This window comes from Podarcis vaucheri (assembly GCF_965113315.1).
Source record: "Podarcis vaucheri genome assembly, chromosome: 1".
Classification (NCBI taxonomy): Eukaryota; Metazoa; Chordata; class Lepidosauria; order Squamata; family Lacertidae; genus Podarcis; species Podarcis vaucheri.
In genome coordinates this window covers 20,034,411-20,047,211 of record NC_138759.1, presented here as the reverse complement: position 1 = coordinate 20,047,211, position 12,801 = coordinate 20,034,411, and the positions used below count along the sequence as shown (strand labels likewise).

Sequence of the window (12,801 nt, the reverse complement as noted above, 5' to 3'; positions counted from 1 at the left end):
ATTATAAGCATATACAGTGGTACCTCTAGTTATGAACTTAGTTCGTTCCAGAGGTCTGTTCCTAACCTGAAACTGCTCTTAACTAGAGGTGTGCTTTCGCTAATGGGGCCTCTTGCTGCCGCCGGCAAACGATTTCCATTCTCATCCTGGGGCAAAGTTCTCAACTCAAGGTAACTCTTCCAGGTTAGTGGAGTTTGTAACCTGAAGCGTTTGTAACTAGAGGCGTTTGTAACTCGAGGTACCACTGTACACTCCAGTTTTCCCAAAGAAACCAGTTCAGAGAATCATACAATCATCGAGTTGCAGGGTTGGAAGGGACCCCGAGGGTCATCTAATCCAACCCCCTGCAATGCAGGAATATCAACTAAAGCATCCATGACAAATGGCCATTCAAACTCTGTGTGATGGCCTGGGATTCGGACTCGGAGGCTGAACCTGAGGAATCCCAGCCTGCACAGGATTCCCCACCTCCGGAACCAGCTGAGTCGGGGCTGGGGCATGAGCCTGAAGGGTCCTCACCTGTGCTGGATCCTCAGGTGCAGGAACCAGCTGAGTCTGCTCTGGCTCCTGAGGTGATGGAGGACCCATTGCCTGCAGGTGCTCCACTCTCAGCCCCGTCAGGGGAGGCTGAGGTTGCCTCTGGGTCTGGTAACCCTCCAGCCTCTCCAGAGCTGCAGAGGCTCAGGGCAGAGAGGTGGAGGGAGCTAAGTTCCCGCAGGAGGAGTGCTCGCCTCCAGGCCAGGAGAGGTGAGTCACCTGTGGACTGGGGCTGCCCTATGCCTCGGGGCAGATAAAAGCCAGCCAGCCCCAGTCCCAAGTTGCAGGAGCAACGTTGTTGTTAGCCAGTTCCTGCCTTCACCCTGTCCTGCCGGATCTCCTGACCTCGCCCGACTCCCTGCCTTGGACCCAGCTTCAGCTTTGACGGACGGCCTCAATACGGCACCCTCGACCTTGGACTGGACTCAGACCATGCCTCACGGAAACCCACGGAACCAGCACACTCTGTTTAAAAGGAAAGAGAATCTCTAGCTCCAAAGGAGTCTGTTCCATCGTCCAGCATCTCTTACTGTCAGAAAGTCCTTCCTGGTGTTTTGTCAGAATCTCCTTTCCTGTAACTTGAAGCCATTGGTATGGATCCTACCTCCCAGAGTAGGAGAAAATAAGCTTGCTCTAACTTCCATGTGACAGCCCTTGAGCCCATGATACCTTACAATGATGAGTCTTTTGTGAGCATCCTATTATCTCTATTTCTGGACAGAGTCTGTCAATCTTGCACAAAATGCATAGCCATTACTTATTTGTTGCATAGATTTCTTTCCTCGGAGAGAGTGCTTCTGTCTCATTCCAGGTTTGTCGCATCCCCACCCCCAACCCCAACCCCACCCCCGGTGGTAAAATACCAAAATTTTGTTGCTGAGAAAATGCATGTTTCCCAATAACATCCACTGCGATCGTGAATGTTTCTGGAATGTGTTCGACATGTGTTACAGGACCCTATTGGATTAAGGGTGCAATAAATATCCACAGTGCCTGGTTTCTGAAATGAAAATGGCACATTCTCAGCTATGGACACACTTCCCAAATAAAGAAATGGCTTTCTGAAAAGTTATTGCAGGCCAGGGTGAGTTGGGGGCGGGATGGAAAGGTGCAGGCGTGCTGCACAGATGTTGCTCAATTAAGCCAATTTCACAGAAAGGAGGAAGGCTCTCTTTTCTTTTCTCTAGCCCTGTTTCTCTTCTTTTCTTTTGCAACACCTCGGCACCACATGCAATAACAAGCCAGTCAGCACTTTGAAGGGGAAATGGCACACGGTTGCTTCTAGCAGCAAATTAACCATTTGAAGAAATAATAAGAATCCCACCCTCGTAACTATTATATATCTGCTTTTGTGAATAAAGGTCCCAAGCACATATGTCACTTTCTGCTTAAGTAGCGGTACCAGCAGAAATAGCACAGGATGTTTGACATGTCTCCTTGTATTAGTTATGTTATGCATGCAGTGGTCTGTGTTCGCCTGAGCTAGAATCTGGACTAGGATTCAGAGCCATGTGTTTTGATTCGATACATGATGTCCAATCACATAGTACTGTCAGGGTTTGGGCTACTAGCATTGGCTCTTAAGCTCTGGGTTACAATTCGTAGCTTGGGGGTTTAAACAGCCAATCACGTTGAGAGTGGGAGTGGCCCAGGCCTTCAGAAATGCATATAAGCAGTTGTTTTGCCCCTGTTTGACAGTCCTGTTCCGTTCACAATCAGGTCAATAAAGTCTCTTGCTTGTTATCACTGTGACCTGCCTCGCAGAAACCTACGTACTCTTCAGGTAATGAACTATGGTGTTCTTAATGATGAGAGACACTCTCCTGCTCCCCTGTACCATTTGGTGGCACTTTGAAGCAGGGATAGAGCACCAGAGGCATTTCAGATGGTTTTGGGCAACAATGCCATGCTAGATGGGGCTGATGGGAATTATAGTCTAGTGCTACCGGTTCCCTACTCCTGCTTTAGAGAGTGGATTTGGAAAACCAAACTACTGGCCAGTGGCTAATCTCCCTTTCCTGAGCAAGGTTCTGGAGTGAGTGGTCACAGACCGGATCCATGTGCTTTTGGAAGAAACTGATTTTCTGGATCCATTTCAATTGGGGTTTAGGCCCAGTTTTAGCACAGAAACTGCTTTGGTCGCCAAGCATGATGACCTCTGTTGAGAGAGAGACAAGGGAAACATGTCCCTGTTAATTCTTCTCGACCTCTCAGCAGCTTTCGATACCACTGACCATGGTATCCTTCTGGAGCGAACTAGGATTGGGTGGCACCACTTTGCTGTAGTTCCAGTCCTACGTGGATGGTTGCTCGCAGAGGGTGTTGCTTGGGGGATGCTTTTCAACCTCATGGAACCTTCAGCTTGGGATTCCGCAGAGCTCAATCCTATCCCCCTATCCCCACCACTGGGTGGGGTTATCTGGAGGTTTGTTGTCAGCAGTATGCTGATGACACTCAACTCTGTTTATCCTTTACAGGTGAGGCAGTGGAAGTGCTGGACCAGTGTCTTGCCTCAGTTATGGACTGGATGAGAGCCAGCAAACTGAAACTCAATTCATTTAAGACTGGGGCACTCTTGGTGATTGTTTCCCTAGACCAGATGGTCTTGATGGTGTTACACTTCCCCTGAAGGAGCAGTCAGCTAGTGCAGAATTCAGCGACCAGGTTGCTCACCAGAGCAAGACGGTTTAAGCCTATTACACCGATCCTGGTCTGACTGCACTGGCTACCAAATAGTTTCCGGGCCCAATTCAAAGTGCTGGTTTTGACCTACAAAGCCTTAAATGGCTCAGGACTGCAACACCTCAAGGACCGCCTCTTTCCATGTGAACCTACCCGGACCCTGAGATCCCCTTCTGAGGCCCTCCTTCGTGTGCCTCCTCCTTGAGAGGTCCAGAGAGTGGCAACACGAGAACAGGCTTTCTCTGCAGTGGCTCCCCGCCTGTGGAATGCTCTCCCCAGGGAAGTTCGCCTGGTGCCTTCATTATACACCTTTAGGCACCAGGCAAAGACTTTCCTTTTTAACCAGGCCTTGTTTTGATTTGATTTCCATCCTGTGCCCTTTTAAAATGTGGGGGTTGGGGGGGTTATTGGGTTGTTGTTTTTATTTTGATTATATATTTTGTGGTTTTATATTATGATTTTGTTCTGTGAACCGCCCTGAGACCTTGAAAGCAGTACATGTGAAAAGGATCTAGGAGTCTTGGTTGACCACAAACTTGACATGAGCCAACAGTGTGACATGGCAGCTAAAAAAGCCAATGCAATTCTGGGCTGCATCAATAGGAGTATAGCATCTAGATCAAGGGAAGTAATAGTGCCACTGTATTCTGCTCTGGTCAGACCTCACCTGGAGTACTGTGTCCAGTTCTGGGCACTACAGTTCAAGAAGGACACTGACAAACTGGAACGTGTCCAGAGGAGGGCAACCAAAATGGTCAAAGGCCTGGAAATGATGCCTTATGAGGAACGGCTAAGGGAGCTGGGCATGTTTAGCCTGGAGAAGAGGAGGTTAAGGGGTGATATGATAGCCATGTTCAAATATATAAAAGAATGTCACATAGAGGAGGGAGAAAGGTTGTTTTCTGCTGCTCCAGAGAAGCGGACACGGAGCAATGGATCCAAACTACAAGAAAGAAGATTCCACCTAAACATTAGGAAGAACTTCCTGACAGTAAGAGCTGTTCGACAGTGGAATTTGCTGCCAAGGAGTGTGGTGGAGTCTCCTACTTTGGAGGTCTTTAAGCAGAGGCTTGACAACCATATGTCAGGAGTGCTCTGATGGTGTTTCCTGCTTGGCAGGGGGTTGGACTCGATGGCCCTTGTGGTCTCTTCCAACTCTATGATTCTATGATTCTCCGGGTATAGGGCAATATATAATTTCAATAGATGATGATGATGATGATGACAACGATGATGAAAGGCTCACCCTGCCATGCTGCTGAGTAAAACCATAAGGAGATCCTGCTGGATCAGGCCAATGGCCACCTAGTCCACCATCCTGTTCTCACTATGACCAGCCAGATACTTGTGCGAAGGCTACGAACACATTCTGAGCACAAGAGCAACTGGTTACAGCTTGCATGGGATTTGGGGGCATGAGGAATAGATGAGGTGGAGGATTGGTATCTGAAGCATTTAAACTGGCGATAAGGACAATCGGGCAGCAAGATTTCTTGGGCCAGTACCAAAGTCATTACTGCTGTTTGTATGCTACAACAGCAGCAAGAATACTCACTGCAAAGTATTGGAAGACACAAGATTTACCCACTCTGGAAGAATGGCAGATGAAGGTGGTTGACTACATGGAATTGGCAGAAATGACTGGCAGAATCCGAGACCAGGGAGAAGAGTCGGTGGAAGAAGACTGGAAGAAATTTAAAGACTATTTACAGAAATATTGTGAAATTAATGAATGTTAGAAGGATGTTGGATAGAAACTAAGGGGTTTCCAGCTGTAATGCTTTAGGAGATACGAAAAAAAGGTTTATAAATGGGTAAAAGCTTAATGGTAAGGATTTGCTGAACTAACAAATTGAAGTGGAATACAAAGAAGGGAGGTATGAGGAGGTCTGGGGAAATAAGCGTAAGGAAGATATGTTATGGGAAATTATTTGTTTTTTAACTGTTTTTATGTTGTATTTTGTTTCTTTTTATTTTTTATTTTTTCATTGTTATATTTTTAAAAAAACTTTAATAAATATCTTTTGAAGGAAAAAAACCAAAGACATTACTGCTGTGAAGGGGCAATATAGAAAGAGCAGCGTGTGCCTACACTGTGACAGCCCTACCCATTTAGCTTCAATTTCTGCAACCCATGGAGGCTCCCTGCACAATTAAGAGTCCTGGAAAAGAAGGGTTCTGAATCGCACAGGGTGCTTCCACGAATAGAAAAAGGATGCCCACTTCTCTAGAACATTTTGGTGAATTTTCATGAGGACTTATAAAAATAATAAAAAAATCATAAGCTGATGTGGAACTGAACCTGAACTTCAGATTGGGGGGGGGGGGACACCCAAGAAACTGTAACTGGCATGTTCACACATACACACACAGCTGAAAAAAATTCATGTTGAACACAATGCCAAATTATACTCTGCCCTAAGCAACAATAATTTGTCATGTATGGACCTTTCAGTTTGTTTTCCTCAATTTAATCCACGGCCCTTCTCTTGCAAAGTGGAGAGCTGCAAGCTGGTTTACAAACAGGAGCAGAACTATTTCCCCATGACACAAACACTACTTCTCTCCATCAGCCGTTAATTGCAGAGGAAGTTTACTGCACTTTTGTCGCTGGTTTAGGCTTGCACCAAGTATTGCACTAAGGCAGAAGTCTGGGGCTTTTCTGTCATTGGCAAGACCCTAAGGCTCACCAGGCAGGAGTGGGTTTCCTCCACTGCTTCCCCCTCCACAACTTACCGGTGGCCAATTTGAATGCGGAGCCCTACTACACACAACACATCCTCCTTCTGTGAGATAGTTTTAACATAGTACCTCCAGGCTCTACCATCCCAGAATGCCGTGCGACACCCTGGCAGTAGTTCAGCTGAAGACTAAACATTTGGCTCGCTGACAGCAGAGCTGCCAAGAGTTGGCAACAGGAGACTCAAAGGGAAGCAGCAGGCTGCTAAACCCTTTCACATTTTTAATTAGATCCACACACCCATGTCTTTGAGCTATCATAAATATACAGATGACACAGAGAACATTATTTAGGGGGTAAAACACACACACACGCACACACGCACACACACACACACACACACACATTGTGCTGTGGTATCTCTTACCTTATTAAAATAATTTACCTACAGCGAGGTGGGGGAGGAGAGGGAGCTGTGTGACATTTCGCACCGATCGCTGCCTGTGACTACAGTACATTTTATCCTGCCTGCCTTGTATGTACGCAGGTCTCTGGAATAACTGACACCTAGACTTAGGAGCTGCAATAGCATCGCCAGGAGAGGGCATTATCAGCACCAACTCTAATATGTAATTTCCCAGCAGAACGATAGATCCAAGCTTTAAGTATTCTTGAGTGTGTGCCTTGCTACAGTGATATTGTTGTTAATCCTCCTTATTCCCTTTCTCGCTCCTGCTATCCGAACTTTCCCGGAGACACTGAAAGGAATGCAGGGGATTGTAATATTTTTTTTAGCTTTCCTCCGGAATCCCTGCTCACACACCTTACCAGATCCTTCCTTTCTTTCTTTTATCTCCTTTCTGCAGAGCTTGCCCTCTCGGAGTTAGTTTCAAGAAGAGAGTGCTTAAAATCAGTAGGGTTTTTGAGTGACCTGTGTGTTAATGTCAATGTGAAACTTCTTAGAACATGACAGTACAGCACAAGCGGCTCCAAATTAAATGTCCTTTGAATTCTAACTGCATTGTCATCTTCTTGTTTTCTCCTTGTTTACTTGGTTTTCAAACCATTCACATTTAATATAGGGCGTGTTAGGATTGTCACTGGAGTTTTTCCTAAATTCAATTTAAAAAATGGGGTTTGTTTCTCATGTGAAACATATTAAGAAGTACTGTGTCCAGTTCTGGGCACCACAGTTCAAGAAGGACACTGACAAACTGGAACGTGTCCAGAGGAGAGCAACCAAAATGGTCAAAGGCCTGGAAACGATGCCTTATGAGGAACGGCTAAGGGAGCTGGGCATGTTTAGCCTGGAGAAGAGGAGATATGATAGCCATGTTCAAATATATAAAAGAATGTCACATAGAGGAGGGAGAAAGGTTGTTTTCTGCTGCTCCAGAGAAGCGGACACGGAGCAATGGATCCAAACTACAAGAAAGAAGATTCCACCTAAACATTAGGAAGAACTTCCTGACAGTAAGAGCTGTTCGACAGTGGAATTTGCTGCCAAGGAGTGTGGTGGAGTCTCCTACTTTGGAGGTCTTTAAGCAGAGGCTTGACAACCATATGTCAGGAGTGCTCTGGTGGTGTTTCCTGCTTGGCAGGGGGTTGGACTCGATGGCCCTTGTGGTCTCTTCCAACTCTATGATTCTATGATTCTAAGAATCTGAAGGGAAAATGTTTGTGTGGAGGGAATGTTCTTGCAAAAGTCTCAGGATATTCATGTGTCTAAGTGCTGCCAAGTGGTCACCCTGCACCCATGAGTGCCTGCAACAGTGTTGGGGAACTTTTGACCTGGAGCTTCCATCAGCCTCGGCCAGCCAACCTCAGGGATGATGGGGGCTGAAGTCTAGCAACATCTAGAGCAGTGTTTCCCACACTTGGGTCTCCAGCTGTTTTTTGGAATACTACTCGCATAATTCCTAGCTAGCAAGACCAGTGGTGAGGAGGGATGGTGGGAATTGTAGTCTGAAAACAGCTAGAGACCCAAGTTTGGGAAACACTGATCTAGATGGGGATAGGTTCCATCTCTCTGGCTTATGTGGCCACCAAGCTTTGCCTGAACTGAATTTCAAAGTTACTACAGCGATTCTTCCACAGGCAAAGCATCTTGGTTATATAGTTTCAATAAGGCCAGCTTGTTTCCTGTATTTCCAGGCAAGTGTGTAAACCAAAATTGCAACAAAATTTGGTAGCCTCTTCATGGAGAAAACATTTGGGAATTTTCAAAGTAGGCCAAATGAGTTTTGATAGGAATCAGAAACAGTGTGGGGGTTTGGGGGAATTTGAGGGGAGGGGGAGGGATACACCCCATCCCTGGTTAGCTGCCAGGTTTGCCTGAAGCAAATTTCAGCACAAACTTGAATGTTCCTCTTAGTGCAAAGCATTCAAATAAACCTGAAAGAAACCAAAATTACAACCACCTGCTTGCCCATCTTTGATGGATACGTTTCAATATTTGCTGCCTGAGTGAGGAAGTAGGCTTAGATCACTCTTGGGGGGAGGGGGATATTCCTTGGACTCAGCTGATTGGAGCAATTGCAAGCCTGTGTCCCAGTGACTAGCTTTGTGATTTTTTTGAGCAGTTATGGGCTACCTTCACTTCTGGAAAATTTGAGAAATAATATGCAAGGCTCCATTCTTTAGCTTCCAAGTTGACTTCAACGTACTAGTTAGCGTGGTTAATTTTGCACTCACTGTCGAAAAAGAAAAAAAAAATGTATCACACCAAAAAGAGGGGAGCAGAGGACACTGATAGGCACAGAATTTACAAATGGTGATTTATATTTATAGATGCCAATGGAGAAATAATTCCTATAATTTAAGGACATAAATAGTGCATGCTACCCTAGAAGAGAATACTGTGAGCAGGTAATCTGTAGGTGAGCAACTTCAAGGTCCCTGCACACCTTTTTTTTTGTAGAGTTCTTTATCTTTTACTCCCTTTAAATAGAGTACACCTTCAGAGCACTGTTATCCTTTCAGAATAGAGGGTTGTCCTCTTTAAAGCATCATGATGTAGCCCCCATAATGCTGGTAGATATTTAAAGCCCTAGTGCTGGTAGATATTGAGAGTTAAGCAGGGCCTTGTCACGCCACCCCAATACTTTCCTGCTTCCTTAGACCAGCAGATTGAGTGTTGATCTGCCTCCCATCCTTTGTGTCAGCAAACAATAGTGCCCTACAGGACAGGTTGCAGATTCGTGGGGCTACAAATAAAATTAAAGAAGCTCATTTTGTTGCTGCTGCTGCTCCTTTTTTGACCTGGAAAGCTGATACACAGTGTAACCTTGCATCTCCCTTGTTATGAAGTCTTCACATCGCTGTTCCGAACAGAAACTGTAGCTGTATCATCAACCTGCAGCAAGAAAGAGACAAGCACAAAGCATGTTTGTTACTGGGACCCCCAAGGGGTTGAGTTTTCCTTCTTGTACTTTTCCTAATTTTAAAGAAAATTTAACAAGGAAATGAAATACTTGAAATGCTGGGAGGAAATGAAGGATCACTTGCAATCCCGCCTCTGAGCACAAATTTTATAAATAGACACTCTGGCAAACATCAAAGAAATTGCTGCAGAGAGAAACTAACTGATCATGTATATTTTACATTGCCCGTTTATTCTGAACAGAGTTAGCCCCATACTGCCAGTTAACTCTGAAAGAGCAAGTAAAACACTGCCCACTTGGGACATTAGAAAATTCTCTTCTCCTTTCCCCCTCAAACCATATGTATTCTTCCTCCAATCCATTAATTGAACACAGATACACTTTACATAACCTGTATACATAATCTGAAAAGCATGGGCAAAATGAATTGACCTAAGCTAATGAAATATTCCTAGAGGCATCTAGAGGCAAGGAAACCAAGGGCACTAATGGGACAAAATAAAGTAGCTGAATGTAAGAAAAGCCTTGGTGGATCAAGCCAAAAGCCACTGTAGCCCAGTATCTTGTTCTCACAATTGCTTTTGTTGAACTCATTCCCAACTTTATGAAACCTTTTTCTTCTGAAAGAACACAGTGAAGTTTGAATGCTCCCTCAGCAAGAGAAATGTGTGTCCCATTCTCCATTTAGTTAATCATGTTCTCTGGAACCAACATGGCAGTCACATTCTAAACCAGGGATGCCCAACTTCTGCATTCTTGAGGGCCACGCCTATTTCCAGATGAAAAGGAACCAAAAGAGTATTTTGTCATCCAACCACGTGTTGTTTGGCTCTATAGCAGGCGTGGGGGAAATTTGGGCATCCAGAATTCTAACTCCCCTCAACCCCAGTAAGTCAGGGATGGTGGGAGTTGTATCTCATTGATAACTGGAGAGCCAAAGGTTCCCCTCTCCTGCTCTGTAGGAAAGCTCGCACCACACGCACACCCCCTAAACACATTATTTCTCTACAGTTTGGAATGGTGACTGAAAGGAAGATGGATTTCAGACCAAGATGGAGAACTGAGGCAGTGGAGAAAGGCCAAAAGTCAGAAGAAATGCTAAGAGCGTAATTAAGTCTTGAAATTGGAGGTAGGGGGACTCTCATAAATCCTCAGAACCATGCTGGCCAGTTGGTTCCCTTCTACCCCTAAAGGATGCTAAGGAAGCAGTCGTTGTTTCAGTCAAGAGATTTCTGAAGTGAAAATTGCATAGGTATTTCCTTAGCCATAAAAAAAATGGAAAGGAAAGGAAACAGGGAAAAGATCTGCCTCTAAATAGTAGATGTCTGTTTCTTATTAATAAAGATGCAAAAACCAGGAGCTAATTTCATTGAGACTAAAACAATTTATCCCTCTGGCTAATCTCTTGCTGGAAGGAAACCGTCTCAGGTGAGTAATGTTACTCAAACGAGTAACATTTCATGCCTTGACCATCATTTGACACAGAGCAAAACAGTAAGCATCTAATTAGTACCACAGAAATCTGGCTCACATATGTGTAAGCGCTGAACTCTTTAAAGAAACCATACTGGTTATGAATCCTTGAAAATAAAACATACGAGACTGAAAGAGGATCAACTCCTTCTCACTTTTTTATTTTTCTTGAGGGAAATAATCTCCTTTTTCACATTTGTAATGAAAGGGGCAGAGTTTAAGGATAGAGAAGAATTTTGTATAGGTCCACATTTTTCAATGACCTAACCTAATTTGTGTTGGAAATGCAACAGCAGAGATCATTCCGTGTGTAAGTAGAGGACTAGCATGTGTGGCTTTGCTTTGTTTCATCTTCATCAGAGATCTCTTCTTGTGTTCCCATGTATAATACGTGTTTTATCTCTCCCCGTGATACTGAGGGAGGAAATCAAACAGTGTCAACATAGGGAGAAGAAAGATGGACAGGTAAGCATTGCCATGTCTCTCTGTCCTTGGTACCTACCCTGGAAAAGTTGAAGAAATAAGCAAAGCAACATAGAAGGCAGCTTTGGCAACTCCACCCAAGCAATCTGGGCAGCTGCCCAGGGCCCTGGCACTGCGAAGGGGCCCACAGGCATCTTTCTGCATGGGCCCTGACACAGCTCCTTCTGTCAGGACGAATGTGAACGACACAGCAGCTCACAAAGCCAAGTGCAAGAACAAAAGTAAATTATCAGCGTGCCCTGAATCTCTGATGCCGTTCCAAAACTTGGACCCCACTGGCAACAGAGGCTGAAATTTTGAAGGTCTTTTCCTCAAGGCCCATGGATTCCTGGAGCTGGGCCTTATAGGAGGGTGGGCAGAGAGGGTAAGGAAATCCAATATGGAATCAATGGAACAGTTACTGCTTCTTCCATCTATGCTAGGACTAAGAGTAACAGATGGACCACACGCTGCATCCAAGACGTCAAGGCCTTTCCTACAGCCACCACAGGGCAACTCACCATGAGCCAGTCATTGTGGATGGAGACTACAGACCATGAGTTGGCCCAGTCTTGCTTTAAGGGGCCTGGATGCCTAAGGAATGGATTGCTGAACCACCTGTTCAATGGAATGGTGAGCCAGTCAATTGCTGTTCCAGCATCAAAAAATGGCAGGGTAACATGAGAAATGATCATACTGTGTGTCATACACTCCATTTAATGCAGGAATGGGGAAGCTGTCTCCAGATGTTTTGTTGGATGACTACAACTCCCATCATCCCTGACTATGGGCTGTGCTGGCCGGGGTCGATGGAAGTTGGAGTCCAGCAAGATCTGCCTGAAATGCTCCTTTGGATGTTACTTATAGTGGCACAGAAATAGTGTCAACATAACTATTTCCAGCTTATTGTAACATGAGGCCGCTTTCGCTAATGGTGCCTCCCATTGCTGCTGCACCGCCGGCGCACGACTTCCGCTCGCATCCCAGGGCAAAGTTCATAAAAAGCGGCATAAACTTAGCGGAGCTCGTAATCTGAAGCATTTGTAAGGAGGGCAGTACGTAACACGAGGTTTCACTGTATTCTTGTCATAGATGTCTGGTATTTTTTGAGCAGTGCGAGAAGTAGTCACATGACAGGCACTCCCATGCCTCTAAAAAAATTGGACCATAGAGTTGGAAGGAACCGTGGGGGCCATCTAGTCCATCCCCTGCAATGCAGGAATCCTTTTTGCCCAGCGTAGGGCTCAAACACACGACCCTGAGATTCAGGTCCTTTCAACTAGAAGAAGTAGGAATTGGACCTGGAACCTCATACAAGCAAAGCATGTGCTCTACAACTGCAGTTACTACTACTACTACTACTACTACTACTAATATTTTATTTATACCCCGCCCATCTGGCTGAGTTTCCCCAGCCACTCTGGGCGGCTCCCAATCAAGTGTTAAAAACAGTACAGCATTACATATTAAAAACTTCCCTGAACAGGGCTGCCTTAAGATGTCTTCTGAATGTCAGGTAGTTATTTATCTCTTTGACATCTGATGGGAGGGCGTTCCACAGGGTGGGCGCCACTACTGAGAAGT

At 45.2% G+C, this 12,801-nt stretch overlaps 2 long non-coding RNA genes across 3 annotated transcripts in view; one reads left to right on the top strand and one right to left on the bottom strand.

Annotated features, from left to right (window-relative positions):
* The window catches only part of LOC309531174, a 63,210-nt gene extending 59,532 nt beyond the window's left edge, over positions 1-3,678 (top strand). Inside the window, exons 3-4 of one of the 2 annotated variants that reach the window (XR_014219120.1) lie at positions 2,257-2,320; positions 3,015-3,678. This is a non-coding gene — a long non-coding RNA (uncharacterized lncRNA). The remainder of the gene's footprint in view (positions 1-2,256; positions 2,321-3,014) is intronic. The other variant, XR_014219119.1, reaches the window with a different exon arrangement.
* Positions 3,679-8,662: 4,984 nt separating this feature from the next.
* On the bottom strand, positions 8,663-11,823 carry LOC309528724. The gene is made up of 2 exons (XR_014217887.1): positions 11,739-11,823; positions 8,663-9,254 (listed from the first exon to the last, which is right to left on the bottom strand). It is a non-coding gene; the product is annotated as an uncharacterized lncRNA (long non-coding RNA).
* Positions 11,824-12,801: the final 978 nt, after the last annotated feature.